Consider the following 17,812-nt stretch of genomic DNA (forward strand, 5'->3'; position numbering starts at 1 on the left):
CATGATTTGATTATAAAAACAGAAGTTCCCTCTGGAGGGTTGTGCTTGGGAGGTAACATGAAGGACTTCTTAGGTTACGGCAAAGTTCTGTCTCTTGCCCTGGTTAGTGATTATATGGGTGTTTGCTCTATAATTATATCTTGCACTTATGTTTTATACATTTTTCTATATATGTTTTATGATTCATGATGTTTTTAAAGGTTTTTTTAAGAAGGAATGAAGATCAGGCCGGGTGCAGTGGCTCATACTTATAATCCCAACACTTTGGAAGGCTGAGGCAGGCAAATCACAAGGTCAGAAGATCGAAACCATCCTGGCTAACATGGTGAAACCCCATCTCTACTAAAAATACAAAAAGTTAGCTGGGTATGGTGGTGGCACGTGCCTGTAATCCAAGCTACTCAGGAAGCTGAAGCAGGAGAGTCACTTGAACCCAGGAGGCGGAGGTTGCAGTGAGCTGAGATCACACCACTGCGTTCCAGCCGGGCGACAGAGCAAGACTCCATCTCAAAAAAAAAAAAAAAGGAATGAAGATCAAAGTGTTCTCAAGAGAAGATAGATAAGAGGTGGGCATTGGGAAGTTCTAGATAGACTCGTTAACAGTTCTTCAAAGGGAAATACCGGAGTGAGACCATGGGTCTCCTTGATACTTTCTAAGGAAAACAGGAGAATCCTCTGTTCCCTCAAAGCAGAAGGATAAACTAAGTTGCCTTTCCATGTATATCAAGATTCAGTATATTCATTCAGTTTAAAAGAAAAGAATTGTGCCTTCAGCAAATAGTGCTGTGGCTCAACCATGGGGTTTGGGATTTTCATAGCTGTCTCTGAGCTCAGAAGTCAGCAAGGGGTGGCCCACAGAGGGAGGTCCTGCAGCGCTGCTAGCACTGCAGCATTTGGCCTGTTAAAGCACCACGTCATATGCATTGCTTTTCTCTTTCTTCCCCAGTCTTGTGTTTTCTTTCTCTTCTCAAGATCAACCATCAAATCAGTGCAGAAATGGGGCATAGAAGTCAAATTCTTATTTTAAAGATACAGAGGGTCACAAAGCTAGATAGTGGCAGAATCTATTCTGGTATCCTCCAGTTTTTGCACCCAGTCTTCTTGATCTATTAACCATTATGCTCAATGCTTTGCCGTGCTGGTATTTTAGATATTTAGAATAATTGGATACTTTGCTATTCAAAGTGTTTCTTCTGCATGGAATAGTTTTCTCACCTTAGAGCAACCTTTAAGCCCCCTTTTATAAAGAACCAGTTCAATCCCTCCACCACTTCCTGTAGGAACTCTTCACAGATTTTCCTAATATAACTTCCTTCCACCCAGCCCCATAGTGTCTGGTTTCAACACTATAAGAGTGCTTAGCAGATTTGTCTTGGAATTCTTCTATATTTTTTCTACTAGACTAGTCTCCTCTATAGCCAACTGGTCTTACTCATTTCTCTATACCCAGTATTGTGCTAGAACCGGCTTATACTCATGACAGCCAGTTATTAAATATTCAGGGATTTTGTGAGCTGTTAAAATTTTAGTAGCCTGATACTCAGTAGGAAATACTTAGTCATGGCAAGAATTTTTACACTATAGGAATAGGCAGAAAGCGCAAATCAGGGTCTTTTTTTTTTTTTTTTTCTGGAGAGCTAGCTTACCAGCACATCACTGCAGGTAACCCACCACCACCTGCCTACTCCTGGGCTTGCTGTAGTGCTTGGCGTAGTAGTTGTCAGATGCATGAAGAAGAAAGGCAACCAGTGAAAGTACAAATCAAAAGGAAAGAGAATTCAAATCATGTCAGCTCAGGAGCCCAGGAAAAAGAAGTTTTTGAGAAGTGGATGGTTCACTGCTACAGAGAAGTTGATGAAGATAACTTAAGGCTAAATTAAGCACATCTTTGTCCTTCTCAAGAGCTACTTCAATAGGATGATAATATGAAAGATGGCTGGGAATGAAAAAAATACAGGGTGGCTAGGAAATGAGCTGTAAATGTAAATACCTTTCAAGACAAGAGAAGGAGTCTTTCTCTTGTTAAACAGCTATTTGCTGAACATCTGTTATGTGTCAGGCATTGCATTAAACAAATACAAGACATAGGCCCATCCTCAACTTGCTCCTGGACTCACAGGGCAGACAAACACAAGAGCACAATGATAAGGGCTCTGAAGACATGATCTGGGGGCTGCTGGAGCACATTAAAATGAGGCTGGGCATCCCGGGAGGTTTGCATACAGAAGCCAACTCTGAGCTTAACTCGAGAAGAACAAATTTTCCAGATGCTTAACTGAAGAATTATTCTAGCAAATGATACAGCACAATACAATAGCACCAACAAAGGTTTGAGGACATGAGAAAGAATGGCCTGTCTGGAGAACTCAGTACAGCAGGAGATGAGACTAGAGGCAAGCAGGGGTGGGGCACAAAGACCTGGCATTGCTACCATACTGAGTTTGGGCTTTATCTTGAGGCACTAGACAACTAGTGATTGACCACTTAGGGTACAAGCACAATCAGATTTTTGTTTTAGAAAAGTGGTTATGTAGTAATGTGAATGGTAGATTGTAAAGAAACCGGATATTAGGCAGACAACCAAATTAGGAGGTTGTATTAGTCTGTTTTCACACTGCTAATAAAGACACACCCAAAACTGGGTAATTTTTATAAAGGAAAGAGGTTTACTTGACTCACAGTTCCACTTGGCTGGGTAGGCCTCACAATCATGGCAGAAGGCAAGTGAGGCACAAGGTCTCGTCTTACATGGTGGCAGGCAAGAGAGCAGAGGAACTTCCCTTTATAAAACCATCATACCTTGTGAGACTTATTCACTATCACGAGAACAGCATGGGAAAACCTGCCCCCATGATTCAGTTACCTCCCTATGGGTCCATCCCACAACATATGGGAATTATGGAAGCTACAATTCAAGATGAGATTTGGGTGGGGACACAGCCAAACCGTATCAGGAGGTGACTGTCATAATCCAGGCAGTAAGGAAGGTGGGCCTGAAACAAAATAATGGGCACATGAGAGGATGTTACTGATTTGAGAGATGCTCCTGAAATGGCAAACTAGAGTTTTCTTAGGTGGGTAAATGAGAGAGAAACCTGGAATGAGTCCCAGGATTCTGGCACCAGTTAGTGGGTAGATGGTGTCATTTGGAGGAATGGGGTATATTAATAGTAGAAATGACCAGATTATGGGAGGAAATTATTTCCCTTTTAGACACTTGGGATAGCCAGTGGAGATGCCCTTTAGGTAGTCGTATGTATGGGACTGGAACTCAGGAGAGTAGTCTGGAGTGGGAAGAATTTTTAGGAGTATTAGGTGTGAAAAGAATAAAGTGGGCTGGGTGTAGTGGCTCACGCCTGTAATCTAAGCACTTTGGAGGCCAAGGCGGGCGGATCACCTGAGGTCAGGAGTTCAAGACCAACCTGACCAACATGGTGAAACCCCGTCTATTAAAAAAAAAAAACGCCAGGTGCGGTGGCTCACGCCTGTAATCCCAGCACTTTGGGAGGTCGAGGCGGGCAGATCACGAGGTCAAGAGATCATCCTGGTAAACATGGTGAAACCCCGTCTCTACTAAAAATACAAAAAATTATCTGGGCACGGTGGCACGTGCCTGTAATCCCAGCTACTCAGGAGGCTGAGGCTGGAGAATCGCCTGAACCCAGGAGGCATAGGTTGCGGTGAGCTGAAATCGCGCCATTGCACTCCAGCCTGGGTAACAAGAGCGAAACTCCATCTCAAAAAAAAAAAAAAAGAATAAAGTGGAGTTTATAGAGAAAATTGTCCAGGGAGATTGTAACACAGTAGCTCTCAAACTTGAGCAAACACCCCACTTTTTTTTTTCTGGAAGTCTGTGCTGGGACCTGAAAATGTGCATTTCTAGTAAGTTCTCAAGCCATGCTGATGCTGCAGATCTGGGGATCACACTTGGGAACCATTAGTGTGGAGAAAGGCTAGCATTTAGGGGTGATTAGACAAAGAAGAGCTGACAGAGGTGACTGAGAAGCTATTTTAGGAAGAGAGTTTCCAGAACAGAGTTTCACAGATTAAAACAATAAAATCAAGCAGGATGAAGAACAAATAATGTCAATTGCATTTGACAATCTGGAAGGTAAGATTGGAGCCAAGCGGCGGTATTAGGGAATGGGAGATAGCAAGTGCAGTTTACACTTTCAGAGAGTTTGGCTAAGAAGAGAAGTGTGAAGAACAGACACTGAGACAGAGTATGGAGAGGGTCATGGTCAAGAAAGGACTTGGGGATGGGAAAGGTTAGATTAGTTCATGGGCTAGAAGAAAACATGCAAGAAAGAGGAAGGTTTTAAAGACCCAGGTAACAATGGAGGGTTAATAAGGGAAATAGGAAGGAAAGGGACTTTGCCTTAAGCAGGAGGAGGAGCCCCCGCTGTGAGGCCAAAGAGGTAGTGGGGATGCCCAGAAAGGCCAGCAGAATCTGGGAGAGTTTGGAAGAATAGATACCCCACAGCACATTTGTGATGTCTGTAAGCAGAAGGGAAGGAGCCAGCCAGAGGCAGGGCCCATGCTATAGGAGAGGTGAAGCAGTGGTTCAGTGTCCCAGAAACGGAGGTTTGGGGGGAATGGCATCGGGAACAGAGAAAGCCAAAGAAATAATTTAGAAAGTGCCCAAAATGCAGCTGTAGTTATCACAGCTGTTATGTATAATCTTGTAAAAATAGAAACAGCTTAAATGTTTCTGTTACCAACAAAGCCAGTGCCCCCAAAATAGGGTCTTTTTCTGTTCAATGCCACAAAGCCAATACACAAAACCCAAATTGAGTGTCTAGTAGTGCAGGCTTTATTCAATGGCCATGGAATTGAGAAGTAGATGTTTGACTCAGAAACCAGTTTCTCACCTTGTGAGAGCTGGGAAGTCACAGATACAGGGTATCTTTAATGAAAGATTTAGGCATTAAAAGCCAGGGGAGGAATATTTATGTCTTTTCTGGGAATGGGCGGAAAACTCCTCGAAAAAGGAGTGCTGCCTTCCTTTTTGTCCTTTTATGGGTTCTTCTGATCTTTGTCATTGTGATTGTCAACTGTCATGGTGCTGTGGGAGTGTCATTTACTATGGAAATTAGATTATAGTGAAGTTAGAGGTACTTCAGAGGTCTAGTGAGTGCCATCTTTGATCCCATCAGTCTTAGCCAATTTGGTCATGAGGAGGAATTTTGATCTTAGGCATCGGAGTAGAAAATCCCCTATTTCGTGTAGGTGTTACACTGGGTAACACAGTTCCAACATTTTTTTTTTTTTTTTTGAGACAGAGTCTCACTGTCACCCAGACTGGAATGTAGTGGCACAGTCTCAACTCACTGCAACCTCCACTTCCATTCAAGTGATTTTCCTGCCTCAGCCTCCTGAGCAGCTGGGATTACAGGTTTGTGCCACGACACCCGGCTAATTTTCATATTTTCAGTAGAGATGGGGTTTCACCATGTTGGCCAGGCTGGTTTTGAACACCTGACCTCGTGATCCGCCCACCTCAGCCTCCCAAAGCGCTGACAGGCGTGAGCCACCTCGCCAGGCCAGACATTCTTAGGGAATGTTAATTAAAATGTGGCTATTAGAAATGATACTACAATGATTTCTTTAAAATAGGACCTAAGTTATTTTATTATAAAAGGTGTAAATCGACCAGGCACAGTGGCTCACACCTGTAATTTCAGCACTTTGGGAGACTGAGGCAGGCAGATCACTTGAGGTCAGGAGTTTGAGACCATTCTGGCCAATATGGTGAAACCTCATTTCTATTTAAAAAAATACAAAAATTAGCCAGGCATGATGGCAGGCGCCTGTAATCTCAGCTACTCTGGAGGCTGAGGCAGGAAAATTGCTTGAACCTGGGAGGGAGCTGGAGGTTGCAGTGAGCAGAGATCACGCCACTACACTCCAGCCTGGGCAATAGAGTGAGACTTCGTCTCTAAATGAATGAATGAATGAGTGAGTGAGTGAGTGAGTGAGTGAGTAAATGAGTGAATTAATAAATTAGTATAAATCAGGGATGTCCAATCTTTTGGCTTCCCTAGGTCACACTGGAAGTAAGATTGTCTTGGGCCACACATAAAATACATTAACACTAACAATAGCTAATGAGCTAAAAAATAATAATGTTTTACGAATGTTTACAGATTTGTGTTGGGCCACATTCTAAGCTATCCGGGGCTGCATGTGGCCCACAGGTCACAGGTTGGACAAGCTTGGTATAAACATATACATTCAAATATACTGTAATCATAGTCAGTAGAAACCACAGTGATTTTTTTCTTTTTTTCTTTTCTTTTCTTTTTTTTTTTGAGGCAGAGTCTTGTTCTATTGTCCAGACTGGAGTGTAGTGGCACGATCTCGGCTCACCACAACCTCCACCTCCCAGCTTCAAGTGATTCTCTTGCCTCAGCCTCCTGAGTAGCTGGGATTACAGGCGTGCACCACCACACCCAGCTAATTTTTGCGTTTTTAGTAGAAACAGGGTTTCACCTCACCATGTTGGTCAGGCTGGACTCGAACTCCTGACCTCTTGATCCACTGGCCTCAGCCTCCCAAAGTGCTGGGATTATAGGCATGAGCCACAAGTGATTTTTTTCTTTTACTTGTCTGTATTTTCCAGATTTTCTACAAGAAACATATGTTAATATTATAATTTTTAAAGTTATTTTAAGCCAGGCATAGTGACACACACCTATAATCCTAGCACTTTGGGAGGCTGAAGCAGGAGGATCACTTGACCCCAGGAGTTTGAGACCAACTGGGCAACATAGTTGAGATCTTGTCTCTACCAAAAATAATTTTAAAAATTAGCTGGGTGTGGTGGCACGTGCCTGTTGTTCTAGCTAGTTGAGAGGCTGAGGTGGGAGGATCAGTTGATCCCAAGAGGTTGAGGCTGCAGTGAGCCATGATTGTACCACTGCACTCCAGCCTGGGTAACAATGAGAGGCTGCCTCAAAAATAGATAAATAAATAAAATTTAAAAGTTGTTTTATAAAATAAGGTTTAGTTCAAACTAGGGAGGAAAGAGGTTACTTATTTCTCAGAAGCAGGAGAAAATGAAGAAATAATGAGCAGAGATACAGAGAGACTTTGTATTTTTTCCAAGGTAAGAAATTTCACAACAAACATCTTTGTGTGTATAAAAACACAGAATATAGGCTAGGCGCAGTGACCCACGCCTGTAATCCAGCACTTGGGGAGGCCAAGGTAGGCAGATCACTTGAGGACAAGAGTTCAAGACCAGCCTGGCCAACATGGCAAAACCCTGCCTCTACTAAAATATGTATATACATACACACACACACACACACACATTAGCTGGGCATGGTGGTGTACACCTATAATCCCAGCTACTCAGGAGGCTGAGCCACAAGAATTGCTTGAACCCAGGAGGCAGAGGATGCAGTGAGCCAAGATCACACCACTGTACTCCAGCCTGGGCAACAGTGTGAGACTCTGTCTCCAAAAAAAAAAAAACACACAGAATATAGAGTCTTATGAAAAATATTTAAATATTACAAATTACATAAGATGGTATAACTATATTATAGAATATTATACATAGAATATACACATTTCTAACTACTTTATAATAGATTCCTAGAAGTGGAATTACTATGACAAAGGGTGTGATAAAGGCAATTAATTGCCTTGACAGTACCAACTCATTTTTCAGAAAGTTGTAATATAAATGAGAAATTTTTGATAGAAATAAAAGTGAATTGAGAGAATTCACCATAAAAGAAGGTCATCTGCAGAGAATGAAGAGACAGAGGGGTGCTGGGGCAAGAAAAGGAAAAAGAACTAATATTTGCAGTGCCTATTATGAGCCAGGCTCTGTGCAAGGCTCTTTAAGAAATACAACCTTGTGCTCGCTTCGGCAGCACATATACTAAAATTGGAACGATACAGAGAAGATTAGCATGGCCCCTGCGCAAGGATGACACGCAAATTCGTGAAGTGTTCCATATTTTTACAAGAAATAACTAAGATCAGAGCTGAGCTGAAGGAGATTGAGACACGAAAACCCCTTCAAAAAATCAATAAATCCAAGAGCTGGTTTTTTGAAAAGATCAACAAAATAGACAGACCACTAGCCAGATTGATTAAAAATAAAAGAGAGAACAACCAAATAGATGCAATAAAAAATGATAAAGGGGAAATCACCACAGATTCCACAGAAATTCAAACCATCATCAGAGAATATTACAAACAACTCTATGCGCATAAACTAGTAAACCTGGAAGAAATGGATAAATTCCTGGACTCCTGTGTCCTCCCAAGCCTAAACCAGGAGGAAGCTGAAACTATGAATAGACCAATAACAAGGTCTGAAGTTGAGGCAGCAATTAAGAGCCTACCACACGAAAAAAGCCCAGGTCCAGACGGGTTCACAGCCGAATTCTACCAGACACACAAGGAGGAGCTGGTACCATTCCTTCTAAAACTATTTCAAACAATCCAAAAAGAGGGAATCCTTCCCAAATCATTTTATGAGACCAACATCATCCTGATACCAAAACCCGGCAGAGACCCAAGGAGAAAAGAAAACTTCAGGCCAATATCCATGATGAACATAGATGCAAAAATTTTCAATAAAATATTGGCAAGCCGATTGCAACAACAAATCAAAAAACTTATTCATCATGATCAAGTAGGATTCATCCCGGGGATGCAAGGCTGGTTCAACATACGCAAGTCTATCAACCTAATTCACCACATAAACAGAACCAAAAACAAAAACCACATGATTATCTCAATTGATGCAGAGAAGGCATTTGACAAAATTCAACAGCCCTTTATGCTAAAAACCCTCAATAAACTCGGTATCGATGGAACGTATCTCAAAGTAATAAAAGCTATTTACGACAAACCAACAGCCAATATCATACTGAATGGGCAAAAACTGGAAGCATTCCCTTTGAAATCTGGCACTAGACAAGGATGCCCTCTCTCACCACTCCTATTCAACATAGTACTGGAAGTTCTAGCCAGAGCAATCAGGCAAGAAAAAGAAATAAAGGGTATCAAATAGGAAAGGTGGAAGCCAAATTGTCTCTATTTGCAGACGACATGATAGTATACTTAGAAGACCCCATCACCTCAGCCCAAAAACTCCTGAAACTGATAAGCAACTTCAGCAAAGTCTCAGGATATAAAATCAATGTGCAAAAATCACAAACATTTGTCTACACCAATAACAGACTTAAAGAAAGCCAAATCAAGAGCGAACTGCCATTCGCAATTGCTACAAAAAGAATAAAATACCTTGGAATACAACTCACAAGGAACGTAAGAGACCTCTTCAAGGAGAACTACAAACCACTGCTCAACGAAATCAGAGAGGACACAGACAGATGGAGAAACATTCCATGTTCATGGTTAGGAAGAATTAATATCGTGAAAATGGCTATACTGCCCAAAGTAATTTACAGAATCAACGCTATCCCCATCAAGCTACCATCGACTTTCTTCACAGAACTGGAAAAAACCACCATGAACTTCATATGGAACCAAAAGAGAGCCCGCATAGCCAAGTCAATTCTAAGCAAAAAGAACACAGCGGGGGGCATCACACTACCGGATTTCAAACTATACTACAAGGCTACAGTAATCAAAACAGCATGGTACTGGTACCAAAACAGAGATATAGACCAATGGAACGAAACAGAGGCACCGGAGGCAACACAACATACATACAACTATACAATCATTGATAAACCTGACAAAAACAAGCAATGGGGAAAGGATTCCATGTTTAACAAATGGTGTTGGGAAAACTGGCTAGCCATGTGCAGAAAGCAGAAACTGGACCCCTTCCTGACACCTTACACTAAAATTAACTCCAGATGGATTAAAGACTTAAACATAAGACCTGGCACCATAAAAACCCTAGAAGAAAATCTAGGCAAAACTATCCAGGACATAGGAGTAGGCAAGGACTTCATGAACAAAACACCAAAAGCATTGGCAACAAAAGCCAAAATAGACAAATGGGACCTAATCAAACTCCACGGCTTCTGCACGGCAAAAGAAACAGTCACTAGAGTGGATCGGCAACCAACAGAATGGGAAAAAATTTTCGCAGTCTACCCATCTGACAAAGGGCTGATATCCAGAATTTACAAAGAACTCAAACAGATTTACAGGAAAAAAACAAACAAGCCCATTCAAAAGTCGGCAAAGGATATGAACAGATACTTTACGAAAGAAGACATATATGAGGCCAACAATCATATGAAAAAATGCTCATCGTCACTGGTCATCAGAGAGATGCAAATCAAAACCACATTGAGATACCATCTCACTCCAGTTAGAATGGCGATCATTAAAAAATCTGGAGACAACAGATGCTGGAGAGGATGTGGAGAAAAAGGAACACTTCTACGCTGTTGTGGGAGTGTAAATTAGTTCAACCATTGTGGAAGACAGTGTGGCGATTCCTCAAGGCCTTAGAAATAGAAATTCCATTTGACCCAGCAATCCCATTACTGGGTATATATCCAAAAGACTATAAATCGTTCTACTATAAGGACACATGCACATGAATGTTCATTGCAGCACTGTTTACAATAGCAAAGACCTGGAATCAACCCAAATGCCCATTGATAATAGACTGGATTGGAAAAATGTGGCACATATACACCATGGAATATTATGCAGCAATCAGAAATGATGAGTTTGTGTTGTTTGTAGGGACATGGATGAATCTGGAGAACATCATCCTCAGCAAACTGACACAAGAACAGAAAATGAAACACCGCATATTCTCACTCATAGGTGGGTGATGAAAAATGAGAACACATGGACACAGAAAGGGGAGTACCAAACACTGGGGTCTATTGGGGGGAAAAGGGGAGGGCCAGTGGGAGGGGGAGGTGGGGAGGGATAGCCTGGGGAGAAATGCCAAATGTGGGTGAAGGGGAGAAGAAAAGCAAAGCACACTGCCATGTGTGTACCTACGCAACTGTCTTGCATGCTCTGCTCATGTACCCCAAAACCTAAAATCCAATAAAAATTAAAAAAAAAAAAAAAAAGAAAGAAATACAACCTTAACACCATGTAAGTACCTGTGCAACAATCTGGCATGTTCTGCACATGTACCCCAGAACCTCAAGTGCAATAAAATATATGTATTTTTAAAAAAGAAATATAACCTTACTAAGAGTATCATTACTGGTCTCATTTTGCAGATAAAAAAACTAAATCTAGGCCAGGCCTGTAATCCCAGCACTTTGGGAGGCCAAGGGGGTGGATCACTTGAGGTCAGGAGCTCAAGACCAGCCAGGCTAACTTGACGAAACCCTGTCTCTACTAAAAATACAAAAATTCTCCAGCCATGGTAGCACGCACCTGTAATCCCAGCTACTCAGGAGGCTGAGGCAGGAGGATTGCTTGGACCCTGGAGGGAGAGGTTGCAGTGAGCAAAGATCATGCCCCTATACTCTAGCCTGGGCAACAGAGCAAGACTTCATCTCAAAACAGGAAAAAAGAAAGAAACTAAATCACTTTGAGTTTAAGTGATTTGCCCATGGAAGGTAGGAAGTAGCAGAGGAGGTATTTAAGTCCCAGCCTCCAAAGCCTGTTGACATGGAAATGACCTTAAATAACCATCATGACAATTGTAATGTCTTCTCTCCCTAGAGAATGGGAACCAGGACAGCACAGCACAGCTAAACAGTGGAGGCATCTGGGCTTGTGGTAGCTGGAGCCCTGAGGAAACTCATCAGGGAGCTGATCCAATCAAACACAAGGAAGAAGACAATGGAAGGATGCCCTGAGAGTCTAGAAGCCCACTGGGACTTCTCAAGCAATGCTCTCTGGTCTAAATTGACCCGAAATATTAAAGAGTCAGAATTGAAATATACATACAACCAATTAAGAGTGAAAGTGGGACCGGGCGCAGTGGCTTACACCTGCAATCCCAGCACTTTGGGAGGCCGAGGCAGGTTGATCGCCTAAGGTCAGGAGTTTGAGACCCACCTGGCCAACATGGTGAAACCTCATCTCTACTAAAAATACAAAAATTAGCCGGGCATGGTGGCAGGTGCCTGTAATCCCAGCTACTCAGGAGGCTGAGGCAGGAGAATTGCTTGAACCCGGGTGGCAGAAATTATAGTGAGCTGAGATGGTGCCACTGCACTCCAGCCTGGGCGACAGGGCGAGACTCTGTCTCAAAAAAAAGAAAGTGAATAGGGGATGATTTAAAAGATTGCTAGCTGCAGCAAGAGATCTGATGAAAGTCAGTAAACTTTCCACAGAGCTCTTATGAGGAGAACAGTATAAATGTCTCACCCAGATCCCGTAATTTTGACTCTGCCATCTACTGATCCTGTGACTTTATGCAAGTTACTTCATTTCTCTGAGCTCCAGTGTCCTCACTGAAAAATAGGAAAGGTAATAAGAGTACTTCCTCTGTTGTCTTTGGAGGATTAAATGAGTTACTCTATGTAAGGTGCCTAGAAAAGTGCCAGGCATGTACTACGTTTTAACTTTTTATGATTATCCTGGGGGTGCTAAAGTCCCTACCTTGAAGTGCAAATAGTGGGGAAGACAGTCAGACATACATGGTCTTAATGGAATGTGTGTTGAAGGCTCCAACACCACAGAGAGCTTATACTTTTTCAGCCTCACTCAGCAATCTGGGAGCACAGCCAAAGAAAACTGAGATAGGGATTATCCAAGGTAGGAAGTCAGCAGCGGGGGGCCCATGGGCACCCAGGAAACAGCAGGCAAAGAGGTCCAGGCTGGATGTGGAGGATGCAAGAGATTCTGGGAAGGGTGAACAGGTCAGGAAGAATTACCTGAAGCAGACAGGTAGAAAAAAGCTAAGATGTTTGTGGTCAGAGTAGAGTTGTAAGAATTTGGTTTGATATGGGCCATTCTGATGCCCATGTCCAAAGTATATTTGTTAGAGCAAATGACAGGTTGGGCTGAATTTAATGTATTTGTAGTTTTTAGAAAACAATAATGAATTACAATAGTAATCCAGGACAGTACTTTGCTGCTAACTATCCCTGGGCTTTTGCAGGTGTCTCTGCCCCTGGGCTGTACAGCACCAGCTATCTGGTGAACACCCTTTCCTTACCTCCTCCATTCTTTTCACACACACTCCTTCCCCCTTACTTCTTAAAGGAGTCAGTCCCATTGGTTATCCCAGAAGGGTAACAAAACAGGTGACAGAAGAGGAAGTTGCCATGAAAGCTTCGAGGCAGGTGTTAAGCCACTGAGGAGGGCAAGAGAATGTGCTGGACACCAGAGAACAGTTGAATGGACTGAGCCAGCAGTAAAACAGGATGATGTACCCAAGATGGGTGGGGAAGGTGGGGTCTGGAGAAGCTGAGTTTAGGAGGTTCGAGAATGTCAGCCTGTTCTGACCTCAAGGAAAAGAGGTGGGGACTGGAGGCAGACCAGGTTTTCATTTAGAATGAGAAGGGGGAAGGAGTGTGTGTGAAAAGGATGGAGGAGGTAAGGAAAGGGTGTTCAGCAGATAGCTGGTTCCGTACAGCCCAGGGGCACAGAGACACCTGCAAAAGCCCAGGAATAGTTAGCAGCAAAGCACTGTCCTGGATTACTGCCTTGCCAGGAAGTGAGAGTGAGGGACCAGGTTATGTCCCCACATAGCCCTGACAGGGCCCCCCACTGCAGTGTGGGGGACAGGCTTGCAGGACTCAGTCCAAGAAAGGATCTGGGCTCCTGAGTCAGTACAACGTACTATTTCTGCTGCATTTAGCCTGCTGCGTAATGGCTCCAAAGGCAGTGCCAGCAGCTCACAGGGCACAAGGGGAAAGTGAGAAGCAGAACCTGGCACCTTATTTTGGGAGCTCCTCCTGTCGGCCCAGCCCTCTGGTTCTGTGTGCCTGACACTCAGCGACAGCTCTTGGTGCGAGCTTGGATAGCCCTGCAGACATTGACTGAGGTGCCCAGAGTGGCAGGCCCTGTGAGAAAGACAAGTTATGTGGCTTCACCAAAGACAGGGAGAATTGAGTCCTTACTTTTTTTTTTTTTTTTTTGAGACAGTCTCACTCTGTCACCCAGACTGGAGTGCAGTAGTGCAATATCGGCTCACTGCAACCTCCACCTCCTGGGTTCAAGCGATTCTCCTGCCTCAGGCTTCTGAGTAGCTGGGATTACACTCATACACCACCACACTCAGCTAATTTTTGTATTTTTAATAGGGACTGAGTTTCACCATGTTGGTCAGGCTGGCCTTGAACTCCTGACCTCATGATCTGCCCGCCTTGGCCTCCCAAAGTACTGGGATTACAGATGTGAGCCACTGTACCTGGCCAAGTCCTTATTACTTAATGGAGTCCACACTTATTGAAGGAATCAGTCCCATTGGTCATCCCAACTGGGCTGGTGCCTCACCCAGAAGTCCCTTAGGAGTGTACCTGGTTTTTTTTCCCTGCTTACTTGATCTTTGAAAATTATCTAAAATGATGATGACATGCAGAACCAATACAAACTTGAGGTGTCAAGGTGTGCAGTTTGAGCTAGAGTGTACTTCAAGCTGGTTTCCAAAGGCAGGGATGCCACCCACACTATCTCAGCCAGTCCTCCATGTGTCCCCAATGATGCTCCTGGCTACAGCTAGGGCTCAGTCTAATGTGAAAACAGAGTGACATTAGTTGTCACATATATACAAAGGACAAACTTGTGACCATTTGAGCACAGTGCTTTGGAAACTTGAGCTAACTGGCCCTGAGAACCTTGGAGACAAGGCTTTGGGTTAATTTCTGCTAACCGGATAGAACCAAAGACTCAGCTCTGGGGATACTCATGGCTCTTGCATAGCAGATCTGGTTCCCTTAAATCTCCAGTCTTCCTTAGACCCACCCATATCCCCCAAATCTGGACTCTAGGTGAGTCCCTATTAATATCTTAATTTCCTGTATACTGACCCATCTTTTTCTTAAAAAGTATATCCTATTAATTCCTTGGGATTTTTTCTTAGTAATTCAATTTCTCTCATATTAAATATCTTTATGAAATAAAGGAAATGGGGTTGGGTGTGGTGGCTCACACCTGTAATCCAAGCACTTTGGGAGGCTGAAGTTGGTGGATCACCTGAGGTCGAGAATTCAAGACCAGCCTGACCAACATGGAGAAACCCTGTCTCTACTAAAAATACAAAATTAGCCGGGTATGGTGGCGCATGCCTGTAATCCCAGCTACCCGGGAGGCTGAGGCAGGAGAATCGTCTGAACCTTAGAGATGGAGGTTGCAGTAAGCCGAGATCACACCATTGCACCCCAGCCCTGGCAACAAAAGTGAAACTCCATCTAAAAGAAAGAGAAAGGGAATCCAATGAAATTGAGTGGTTTACACGGAATGGTCATAAGAACTTTATAGCACAGCAGTGATTAGAGTCCTAATCTCTGCCTCTGTCAGTTGGCCCACCCCCCACCTGCTGACCTCTGGTTTGTGCCAGTCTAAGACCCAAATCATTTATGATCACAGGCATGGGCCCCTTCTATGTGACAGTCTGGACATCACTGCATCAGATAATGGTCATCACTACATTGCGGGAACTTTCTGACAGATTTCTTTCTGTGATAAGCCCAACCAGGTGGATTTCTATCGTGCCCAGAGATAATTGTCCTGCAATCAGAACATTTTGTGTTTTTCTCTGTCATTGATTAATCAAGAGGATTTCAGGCTCACCTTTAGGCAGAATGTCAAAAGCATAGAAATGGTGAGAGATCTGTGTTCTGAATTCCATTAGTTTTTCTGTGGCTACAACTGGGACTTACTCATTATCAGATTAAATGCAATAGTGTTGGAAATAGGCCCGGTGCAGTAGCTCACACCTGTAATCCCAGCACTTTGGAAGGCTGAGGCAGGCAGATCACTTGAGGTCAGGAGTTCAAGACCAGCTTGGCCAACAATGATGAAACCAGGTCTCTGCTAAAAATACAAAACTTAGCTGGGTGTGGTGGCATGCACCTGTAGTCCCAGCTACTTGGGAGGCTGAAGCAGGAGAATCACTTGAACCTGGGAGGCATAAGTTATAGTGAGCCAGGATCGCACCACTGCACTCCAGCCTGGGTGACAGAGCAGCTCAAGCATTTCTTAACCTTTAGAGGTTGTCCACGTTTTTCAGAAGCTTTGAAATCTAAGGACACATACCCCGGAAAAATTCACAAAATGCTTATTTATATACAAAATGTTGCTTATAAGAGTGTGAGGAGGGGTTGCAAGCTTGTAAACCCTATAAAGCCCGTTGATGGAGTCTGGGAGATTTGTAGATCTCTGTTTAAATATGCCTTAAACTACTCTAAGCCAGTTCAACCTCAAGAACAATGCTGATGGAACAAGGTTGGTAGGTTTGGTCCCTATGTGTTTGAGCTAACTTTGCACACAGGAGCTCTTATCTTAGAACCACAGAATAATCTCAAAAGTTCAGACCTAGAAGGAGGTTTAACATGTGCTCAGTGACCTCCTTTTATAGATTAAATGGGGGGGAAAAAAGCACAGGGAATATTAGTCATTTACTTGAGGTCATATGGATAATTACTGGCAGGGTTAGGACTAGAGCCTATGTCATGCCACGCATTCAAAGTAAATGTTCTTTTAGGCCAGGCGCGGTGGCTCAAGCCTGTAATCTCAGCACTTTGGGAGGCCGGGGCGGGTGGATCACGAGGTCATGAGATCGAGATCATCCTGGTCAAAATGGTGAAACCCCGTCTCTACTAAAGATACAAAAAATTAGCTGGGCATGGTGGCGCATGCCTGTAATCCCAGCTACTCAGGAGGCTGAGGCAGGAGAATTGCCTGAACCCAGGAGGCAGAGGTTGCGGTGAGCCGAGATCGTGCCATTGCACTCCAGCCTGGGTAACAAGAGTGAAACTCCGTCTCAAAAAAAAAAAAAATGTTCTTTTAATGGTGAATCAGGAATATCAACTTTATATATGGAAGAAAGCACACGATTATAATATCTCCATTTTTAAAGATATGAACCAAGATAGGCAGCCAGTATTTACTGTCTGTCATATACTTGTTCATTTATTCATTTATCAAAAATATATATATTTAATGTGCACTATGCACCAAGCACTGTGCTAAGTACTATTTACCATAAGGCTCAAACCTTCCTTAAGAAGTTAGTAACAAACACTGGCCCGGCGCAGTGGCTCACGCCTATAATCCCAGCACTTTGGGAAGCCGAGGCAGGCAGATTACCTGAGGTCAGGAGTTCAAGACCAGCCTGGCCAACATGGTGAAACCTTATCTCTACCCAAAAAAAAGAAATACAAAAATTGGCTGGGCACAGTGGCTCACACCTGTTATCCCAGCTACTAAGGAGGCTGAGGCAGGAGAATCACTTGAACCCAGGAGGCAGAGATTGTGGTGAGCTGAGATCACACCACTGCACTTCAGCCTGGGTGCCAGAAAAATCCAGGCTGATCTTGAACTCCTGACCTCAAATGATCTGCCTGCCTCGGCCTCCCAAAGTGCTGGGATTTTTGTTTTCTCAAAAAAGAAGTTACTAACAAAAACAAACACATACAGATGCAATTTGATGCCAGCATCTTCTATGCCAATATATTTACCTTGTCCTGCCTAGATATAGATTCAGATGCTGTCTACACTCAGTGATCCACTGGCCACAGCATCAAGATCTCTTCATGTCAAAAATAAAGTTGGAAGGAGACAATTTTAAGGTCCTCTATCATCTATGGCCACTTCAATTTCAGACACATCTTTGATGGGCATGTCACCGGAATAGGGCAACTCTAAAAGTTTGAGTAAATATTAGAACTAAACAAGGGAGTCAGGATTCCACACTACATGCAGACAAAACTAT

The 17,812-nt window shown here is 43.3% G+C and overlaps 1 protein-coding gene and 1 non-coding gene across 2 annotated transcripts in view; both read left to right on the forward strand.

Moving 5' to 3' along the window:
- Positions 1-16,659, forward strand: part of DTL (denticleless E3 ubiquitin protein ligase adapter) — an 84,787-nt gene extending 68,128 nt beyond the window's left edge. The window contains exon 17 of the mRNA XM_078356614.1: positions 11,647-16,659. The gene's annotated coding sequence lies outside the window, so the exon portion shown is untranslated. The remainder of the gene's footprint in view (positions 1-11,646) is intronic.
- Positions 7,871-7,977, forward strand: LOC118149657 (U6 spliceosomal RNA). The gene has a single exon (XR_004737211.1). It is a non-coding gene; the product is annotated as a U6 spliceosomal RNA (small nuclear RNA).
- Positions 16,660-17,812: the final 1,153 nt, after the last annotated feature.

The sequence above is a fragment of the Callithrix jacchus genome, chromosome 19 (genome assembly GCF_049354715.1).
Source record: "Callithrix jacchus isolate 240 chromosome 19, calJac240_pri, whole genome shotgun sequence".
NCBI lineage: Eukaryota > Metazoa > Chordata > Mammalia > Primates > Cebidae > Callithrix > Callithrix jacchus.